Genomic DNA, 10,338 nt, shown 5'->3' on the forward strand with positions numbered 1-10,338 from the left:
AATTTCAATACAGCATTTCTATTATTTACAGGCTTTGAGTGTGGGTACATGGTTCTGGAGTTATCTGAATGTGTATTGCTGATGGAATTCGTTAAAATGATAGTGCCAGGCAAGGAAGTACTTGTGATCTACAATGTAAACACCTAGGAGAAGTGAAAAAAGAATGTTACTGTCTTGTGTCTGCTCATTTGGGAGAGTGAGCAGAAGAGCTTGTCAGCAGAGGTGAGTCTAATGTGCATATGACTGACGAACTGTGGAATTGACAGGGCTCCATTATTTACTCTGTGATAGGAAAAAGTATACTCATGCTTGAGAGTTCATGAGCAATAGAGATACCAAATAAATCAGAACAGTAACTGAGGGGTGACACCCATGAGTCAGCTCCACCAGCAAGTCCTGCCCAGAACATCCCTTTTGCCAGAATCAGACTCCACCAAACATAGGTCAGTGTTAAGGGCTCCTCTTCTGTGCAGTCAGCGTGAACAGGTCCAAACTTGTATCAACTATTTACGGCTACCAAATGCTGCATAACAAACAATCTAGTGACATTAAACAATAAACACTTAATGGTCATTGATCATTAGTGACTACTGGGTGGTCAGCAAAGCAGCTCTGTTGACCTTGGCTGGGTGCACTCACATGTCTGGGGTCATCTGGCTGTCAACTTGTCCTTCCATGCAAGATGTTGTCAGTGGCTTATGCATCAGAATTGCCTATGGAGAAGAATATTAAAATATAGATTCCAGGGCCTCATTCCTAAAGAGTCCATTTTAAAAGTTCTGAGGGGAAGCTCAGGAAACTGTTTTAACTAATTGTAGATCCATGCTATTTCTATTTTAGACAGGGACTTCTTGGCTGGTGCTAATTTTGGGTGACAGTGGTGGATAAAGAAACATCGTCAATGGTGATGACTGGACTCTCCTCCACATGTATCTCATCCTCCAACAGGCAGCCTGGGTGTGGTCTTATGGGAAAGGTATAGGCACAACCACTTTTTAAGCTTCGTCTTGGGTCTTGCTTGCTAAAATCTCATTGACCAAAGCAAGTCACTTGGTGGAGTCAACTTGAGAGAGGAGGAATATTACAGTCACACGGGCAAGGACATAGGCACAGGGACAGAGGAAGAATTGGGGCCACCACTGCAATCTACCACAATGGTTCAGCATGGGGGTTAAGATTACAGGATATAGAAACAGTTGGACCTGGACTTTGGTGCTCTTGCTGCTGGGATTTTCATACTTCCCCCCATTTCTCCCCTAGGTGCCTACACCAAAGCCTTTTCCCAAAAGGCTTTGCTCTCAGCTAGCTGCCACAGTCAAAGATTTTCTTCAATGTTGCCTCCCAGCTGCCAATATCCTCTCCCTCTTTCAAGGATATTTGCATTAAAAGAGTCTTACTGCTTTTTCTGATTACAAGGGAATACGTGCTTTTTGCACAATGTTCAAGCAATACAGATAATCATGACCTAGCTCCGTCACCCCTCTCTGAGTAGGAACTTTCCACTGTCAGTATGTTCTTTTTCATACAGACTTTTTCATTACCTATTTGAGATCTCTTTGTCAAATATGGGGTCAAGCTTTAGACAGCTTGCTTTATTCACTTAATAACAACAACAACAGCAACACTGTGTGGGTGTCTTTCCATGCAGGATATTGTCAGTGGCTTTTACATCAGAATTACCTACAGAGGAGAATATTAAAATACAGATTCCAGGGCCTCATTCCTAAAGAGTCTGTTTTGAAAGGTCTGAGGGGAAGCTCAGGAAACTGTGTTTTAACAAATTGGAGCTCCACACTATTTGTATTTTAACAGGGTCTCCTTGCCTGGTGCTAATTTTTGGTGACAGTGATGGAAAAAGAAACACCCAACGAAGGGAATGATTAGTGGAGGGGCTCCAAGCCCTGTGATTGCCGCTAGGGGAGACACTTGTGATTGAATCACATCACCTCAGGAGGCCCTTTCTTTTTTTTTTCCCCAGAGAAAGGAGCCTGTATTGACTTGCACCTTCAGTTTCTTTGGAACCTGTCCGGGTATGGCCCCGTAAGTAACCAAATAACCACTAGCTAGGTTCAGGAACTTCCCAGCAAGTGACTTCACCTCTCTGGGCCTCAGCTAGTTCATCATAGCATGGGAATCATAATATCCACCTGGCTCAGCTGTTGAGCGAAGCAATGAGTTCACACCTAGGAAACGCCCGCCCGTTTGGGCTCATAATAGGTCTTCCATAAACAGTAGCTTCCCTTCCCCCCATGCGATGTGGCAAGCAGGGACTTACTGGTCAGTCTGGGAAAAGCCAGGGAGCCCCCGTGCACAGCAGCAGCCATTCCATGTGCCTTGATGAGTTAATTATGGAAAATTAGGGCAAGTCAGGTTTCTGCCTTTAGGAATCTCCTATTAAGGTCTGGATGATAGTGCAGGATTTTAATTGTTCTCCAGGGGCTGGTGACAAGGAAGGTTCTTCCTGCTGGGACTGATAAGTAGGGGAACCAATCATAATGTACAAATACAGGCAAGGAAGCGGCTCAGGGAGGGCTTTGGAGTGGGCCACAGCCTTTTTTGGATGTTTGCTGGCTGGGGACTCTGATCAGACAAATTCTGAGTGGGGCATTCTGGGTCTCCTGACATCAGAGTTCTGTGTGGTAGATGCAGAAATGGTGGCAATTTGCTGCCCTTCTCTGTATTTACTCTTTTTCCAATGTGCTTTTGCAACTCCTCTCATTGAAAAGTGGAGTCTGGTTCCCGAAAAATCCTTGAATCTAGGCTGGCCTTATCACTTGTATTGGCCTACAGAGTATGGTGGAAGTGACTCAGAGAGTTCCTAGGGGTTCTCAGGGGTCAAGAGACTAGAACACTTCTACTTTCTCTTTTGAAATCTTGCCCAGCCACCATGGGGACAACCCCCGGATATCTGCTAGCAGATGAGAACTTGTGGAGGGGAACTCAATCATTTCAGACAAGGTCATTGTATATCAGCCTACGGCCAGTTGACCCTCAAATACTGAAAAGCCCCACCCAGACAATGAAGCCACTGCCTGACCTCCAGCTGTGCTCAGACACTTCAGTGAGTTAAGCTGAGGCCAGAAAAAGCACCAGCACACCCACAGGCAATGAGCAAAACAGTTAAAGCAGTAAGACCTTTTGTTCATTCCCGCATCACCAGAGCCCAGCATACTCCTTGGCATATAATATATGCACAATAAATATTTTTAGATGAATTAGTAAAGTAGGAACCGTGTGGCACTGACCTGATTAGTGAACAATGTCTGAGTAATAGTAATGCCCTACTATGTGCCAGCTACTGTTAGGTGCTCATTTAATTAAGACATTATTTCAACAAATGTTTTGTGAACACCTGCTTCATTGTGGGAATACTGCAGTAAACAAAATGGGCAAAACCTCTGCCCTCTTGGAGCTGATATTCTTACTGGGGAGAGAGAGACAACATATAAAACATATAAAACCGTAATGTAGTGTGCTTAGTAGTAAATATTATGAAAAATAAAACAGAGCAGGGAACGGGAATGACAAGTGCTGGGGTGGAGTCGCAGTTTCTAACAAGGCAGTGCTGAAAGAATGCATGGAGGAAGTGGCTGGCATCTGAACAGACTAGGGAAATATAAGTATGAGCATCAAGCAATGTCTGGGGAAAGATTTTCCAAGGCAAATGGAGCAATTCTTACATCCACCTTATGAATGAATAAAGGGGCTCACAGGCATAGAAACCTGAGTACTGCATGATCTCACTTCTACGTAGAAGCTAAAAAGGTAGAATTCATAGAAGTAGAGAGTGGGATGGTGGTTACCAGAGTCTGGGGTAGGGTGGGGTGGGATGGGGGAGATGTTGTTCAAAGGGTGCAAAGTTTCCATTTTACTGAAGGAATAGGCTTTAGAGGTTTATTGTGCAGCATGGTGGCTATAGTTAATAATAATGTCTACTTCAAAATTACTAAAGCAGTAGATTTTATTTATTTATTTTTTTTAGACAGGGTCTTTCTCTGCCACCCAGGCTGGAGTGCAGTTGCATAATCCTAGCTTACCACAACCTTGAATTCTTGGCCCAAGTGATCCTTCCATCTTAGCCTCCCAAGTAGCTGGGACTACAGGCACACGCCACCAAGCCCAGCTAACTTTCAATTTTTTACAGTGACAAGATCTTGCTGTGTTGCCCAGGCTGGTCTCAAACTCCTGGCTTCAAGTGATCTTCCTCCCTCAGCTTCCCAAAGTGTTGCAATTACAGGTGCGAGCCACCATGCCTGGCCCTAAAAGAGTAGATTTTAAATGTTGCCATCAGAAAAAAAAAAAAAGAAGATAAGAATGTGAGATTCTGAATATGTTAATCAGTTTGATTTAATCATCTCACAATGTAAGCCTTGTACTCCATAAATATATACAATTATTATATGTTAACTAAAAATTTTTAAAATTGAAAAATGAGGGGCTCAGAGGAATTAGATTGCTTTCCTGTTGTCAGATGGCAAGTGGCAGAGCTGGGATGTGGACTCAGGAAGCCCAGTCCCACTGCTCTGCCCTTAAGCACTTTGCAGACAGTCTTAACGGGGCTGCCCTGACTTAGCAGTTGTCCTGGGAATCCACCCACTGATCCTGGAGCCTCTACCCTGAGCCCTGAGCTGTATAGTCATCCAGATTTCAGCTAATGACAATGGGAAACCACTTTGGTCCCTAATGGATTCAGCACTTTCCAAATGCTCCATCATATTAGCCATGGATATGGGCTCTGTCTCATCCAGGGAATTGCTTGATGAAACCAACAGACACTCAACCTTCCTAAGCCAAAGGTGATTTAAAATATTGCAGGAGGGCTGGATACAGTGGCTCACATCTATAATCCCAGCACTTTGGGAGGCCAAGTCGGAAGGATTGCTTGAGACCAAGAGTTTGAGAACAACCCAGACAACATAGTGAGACCCCCACCTCTACAGAAAAAATTTTTTAGTTACCTGGGTGTGGTAGTTGCATACCTGTACTGCCAGCTACTTGAGAAGCTGAGGCAGGAAAATCTTTGGGCCCAGGTGTTTGAGGCTGTAGCGAGCTGGGATGGCACCATTGCACTCCAGACTGGGCAACAGACCAAGACCTTGTCTCTAAAAAATAAAATAAAAATTGAAAACATTGCAAGAGCCAGCCTTGGATGAGGCTTATGCAAACAGTATCTTTGATTTCGTGGGGGTGGCGATGGTGGTCCTCCCCAGTGACCGTGTGTTCCCGCTGTGGGCAGCAAGTGGGGAACAAGCTCCCCAGGCTGGGCAGTCAGTGTCCACCACTTCTGAGGCCCCGGGCTGGGCTTGTCTTTTACCTCTGGTGGAACCAGGTTGAGCTGGGGAGACAGGGTGCGAACACTCTCCAGCAGCTACCGTTAGAGAGGCAGACAACAAGGCTCCAGCCCTTTTTCGGAGATGTTAGTTCTGTTTCCTGCTGGTATGCTCTGGAAGATTCCCTTCCTACTTTCCTTTCTTTCCTGTTTCTCCTTGTCTTTTTTTTTCCCTTCCCAATCTGACCTGTGAGTGGAAAGGTTTTCATCTAACACCGTGTTGTTCCATACAGCAGCCATGAGCCACTTGTGGCTACAGAGGACAACATGTGGCAAGTCCAAACTGAGATGATCTGTGAGGGTCACATAAACACGGGATTTTGCAGACCCAGTACAAAAAAAAGGTATATAATAGCTCATTCGTATTTTATATTGATGTCTTGTTGAAATGATCATATCTCTGATATGTTGGGTTAAATAAAATATTTAAAATATTGTCATATTATTTCACCTGTTTTATTTTCCTTTCTTAATGCGGTCACTGGAAAGTTTAAAATTACGTGCATGTGTTCTCACTTATAAGTGGGAACGAAATATTGGGTACACAGGAACACAAGGATGGAAACGATAAACACTGCGGATTCCAAGACAGGAGAGGGACGGTGTGGGGTAAGGGCTGAGAAACAACCTACCGGGTTCTGTATTCACCACTGGGTGACAGGATCCTTAGAAACAAACCTCGACATCACACAATCTACCCATGTCACAAACCTGCCCTTGTACCCCTGAATCTAAACTTTAAAAAATTAAATAAGAAAACATCAAGTTGTGCACTTTAAATATATATATATGTATATATATATANTCTTAATGCGGTCACTGGAAAGTTTAAAATTACGTGCATGTGTTCTCACTTATAAGTGGGAACGAAATATTGGGTACACAGGAACACAAGGATGGAAACGATAAACACTGCGGATTCCAAGACAGGAGAGGGACGGTGTGGGGTAAGGGCTGAGAAACAACCTACCGGGTTCTGTATTCACCACTGGGTGACAGGATCCTTAGAAACAAACCTCGACATCACACAATCTACCCATGTCACAAACCTGCCCTTGTACCCCCTGAATCTAAACTTTAAAAAATTAAATAAGAAAAACATCAAGTTGTGCACTTTAAATATATATATATGTATATATATATATATAATTTTATATGTTAGTGATAGCTCAATAAAGCTATTACAATAAAATGCAAAATAAAATAATAAATAAATATTGTGACTTCTATCATATTTCTATTGGAGAGCATAGGCCTAGAACCTATCTCTCATCACCCCACATTTTTTTTTTTTGAGGCAGAGTCTTGCTATGTCACCCAGGTTGGAGTGCAGTGGCGCGATCTCAGCTCACTGCAACCTCCGTCTCCTGGGTTCATGCCATTCTCCTGCCTCAGCCTCTTGAGTAGCTGGGATTACAGGCATGTGCCACCATGCCGGGTTAATTTTTTGTTGTTGTTGTTGTATTTTTAGTAGAGACGGGGTTTCACTGTGTTGGCCAGGGTGATCTCAATCTTGTGATCTCATGATCCATCTGCCTCGGCCACCCAAAATACTTGGATTACAGGCATGAGCCACCACGCCCAGCCCACATTTTTAAATTAAAATATTTTTCTTACAACACATCACCCAGGATAACTGTATCAGGTTAAATTCGGGTGACTATAAAAAAAGAAAATAGGTCAGGTGTGGTGGCTCACACGTGTAATCCCAGCCCTTTGGGAGGCAGAGGTGGGCACATTGCTTGAGTCCAGGCATTTGAGACCAGCCTGGTCAACATGGCAAAACCCCCATCTCTACTAAAAATAGAAAAATTAGCTGGGCGTGTGGGCGCAGGCCTGTAATCCCAGCTACTAAGGAGGCTGAGGCAGGAGAATCACTTGAACCTGGGAGGCGGAAGTTGCAGTGAGCTGAAATTGAGCCACTGCACTACCGCCTGGGGACGGAACAAGACTCTATCTAAATGAAAATAAAATAAAATAAAATGAAAGAAAATAGAAAGGAACTAACATTTTGAGGGTAGCTACTCTATATCCACTTCAGTGCTATATGATTTACTTAGGTCAGGGTTTCTCAAAAGCAGCACCATTAATATTTTTTTCCAATTTTTAAAATTGTGGTAAAGATACAGCAGATAAAATTTACCATTTTGGCCATTTTTAAGTGTACAGCTCCGTGGCATTAAGTACATTTGTAATGTGCAACCATCACCACCATCTGTCTTTAGAACTCCTTTCATCTGGGATGAAAGAGGTGAGACTCTTTACCCATTAGACAATAACTCCTCACTCCCTTTTCCCCCCAGCCCCTGGCAACCATCATTCTGCCTCCTGTTTCTGTAAATTTAACTATTCTAGGTACCCTATATAAATGGAATCATATGGTCTTTGTCTTTTCAAAAAGACAAAGTCAGTCTCAAGACTGACTTATTTCACTTGGCATGACGTCCTCAAGGTTCATCCATGTTGTAGCATGTGTCAGAATTTCCTTTCTTTTTAAGGCTGAATAATATTCTGTTCTATGAATACACCACATTTTGTTTGTCCATTCATCTGTCAGTGGAGACTTGCGTGGCTTCACCTTTTGGCTAATGTGACCCATGCTGCTATGAACATGCGTATGCGAATATCTCTTCCAGGCCCTGCTTTTGATTCCTTTGGGTATTTGTCCATAAGTGGAATTGCTGGATCATATGGGCACTATTGACATTTTGTACCAGATAATTCTTTGTTGCTGGGGCAGAAGGATGGATGTCCTGTGCATTGTAGGATGTTGAGTAGCATCTCTGACTTCTATCCACCAGTGTCGGTACCATTGCCCCAGTTGTGACAACCAAAAATGCCTCCAAACATTGTCCAATGTTCCCTGGGAACAAAATCAGCCCCATTTGAGAAGTGTTGATATAATTTATTCCTCAAATCCTCACATCTCTGTGAGGTGCTATTATTATCCCCATGTTGCAAATGGGGACACTGAAGCACAGAGAGGTAACGTCCCCTGCACAAAGTCACACAGCTGCTAAAGTGGTGAAGCTGGGATTAGAACCCTTGTCTTTCTGATTCCAAAGGCTGTATGACCACATGCAAGGAAACCCAGAAATTCTGTTCCACTTTTGGGAATATTGACCTTTAATATACTCACTTTAATTAGAGGTCAGAGTGAAAGTCATGGCTGAAAACCAAACAGGGTGAGCAGGAGGTAGGTGGGCTTTGGCTGGGAAGGACACCTCCTTTGGGGAGGATGTGGGTCTGAATGGTGAGATAAGATCATTTTATATCCCTTTAAATGTTTCCACCATGGCCACCATGTTGTACAACACCAGGCGCCACCACTCTCCGGAGCTTGTGGGGCAGGAGGTGTTGTTTCTAATCTTTTTTTTTTTCTTTTTTTTTTTTTTTTTTGAGACGAACTCTCGCTCTGTCGCCCAGGCTGGAGTGCAGTGGTGTAATCTGGGCTCACTGCAACCTCTGCCTCCTGGGTTAAAGTGATTCTCCTGCCTCAGCCTCCTGAGTAGCTGGGATTACAGGTGTGCGCCACCACGCCCAGCTAATTTTTGCATTTTTAGTAGAGACGGAGTTTCACCATGTTAGTCAGGCTGATCTCGAACTCCTGACCTCGTGATCCACCCACCTCAGCCTCCCAAAGTGCTGGGAATACAGGCATGAGCCACTGCGCCTGGCCTGTTTCTAACCTTAATATGAATAGTGGCCTGAAGATGGCCAGCATACTCACCCTGTCTCAGGACAGCTTTGTCGGTGGAGAAGGACAGAGACTGGTGACTCCCCAGGGAATGAGACCTGGAAGTTCATTACCAATGAGATTGTCTTGAGCTCGAGGATGGTGCATAAGTCACCAAAATCACATGGGAAAGAAAAGTGGGCCACTGGACACGAAACCTGGCAGCCAACCAATAACTCATTCATTCACTGACTCCTTCACTCATTCATTCACTCACTCATTCGTTCATTCAGTCATTCAAACATTCAACTATAGGTTCTTTCTGCCTCTTTCATAGGGAAGGAGTTTCCATAGTGGTTCTGCAACTCCTGGACTTCAGAATCAGATCTGGTTTCAAATCTTAGTTCTGCTGTTCTGTGACCTTGGACATGTTATTTAACATCTAGCCTTCCTGGCCTCAGCCTTAAAATGGGGACAGTGGAATCAGCACCTTATTATAGTTGTCAGAAGAGATGAAAATAGAATGTACACAAATTGCTCAGTATAGTCCCAGAGACACAGTAAGTGGTGATAAGTAGATTGACCACCTAATGTGTGTGTGATCCCGTGCTGAGAATGTGTGTGTGTGTGTGTTCAGAGCTGGGCTATCCTCTAGGGCAACGTGGCCTTCCTCACTAGGTCATAGACTCCATTTTCAGGGAATATGAGTTCTCACAGTTACTCATGAGCATGGCTAGTGTGGACTGGTGGGATATCTGGGGTATACACTCAAGGGCCCTAGGAGGCCTGACTCCTCTACCACAGGTCCCTTATGGGCCATGCCTTCCTTGACCCCCATGAGCCACGGTGGGTAAGACAACAGAAGCCAGTGTGTTACACTGCTGCCTTGGACAATTACCATTAAAACTCTCACCTTCTCCCCTCAGCCCACCAGCTGAGCAGGCAGAACCAAGCTTCAAGAGGAACTTAAAGCAGTAGGTCTCTACCCTGACAGCACATTGGAATCACCTAGGGAGATTTCAAACCCGCCAACGTCCAGGCCATACCTGTAATAGATTTATCAAATCAAGATTTCTAGTGCGGGGGTGTAGACATCAGAATCTTCTCCACCTTCTCCAGGGCCAGGTGCAGTGGCTCACACCTGTAATCCCAGCACTTTGGGAGGCCGAGGTGGGCAGATCACTTGAGGTCAGGAGTTCGAGACCAGCCTGGCCAAGACGGTGAAACCCCGTCTCTACTAAAAATATAAAAATTAGCTGGATGTGGTGGCATACACCTATAGTCCCAGCTACTCAGGAGGATGAGGCAGGAGAATCACTTGAACCTGAGAGGC

This window comes from Rhinopithecus bieti, unplaced genomic scaffold, assembly GCF_001698545.2.
Source record: "Rhinopithecus bieti isolate Rb0 unplaced genomic scaffold, ASM169854v2 scaffold_17930, whole genome shotgun sequence".
Lineage (NCBI taxonomy): Eukaryota > Metazoa > Chordata > Mammalia > Primates > Cercopithecidae > Rhinopithecus > Rhinopithecus bieti.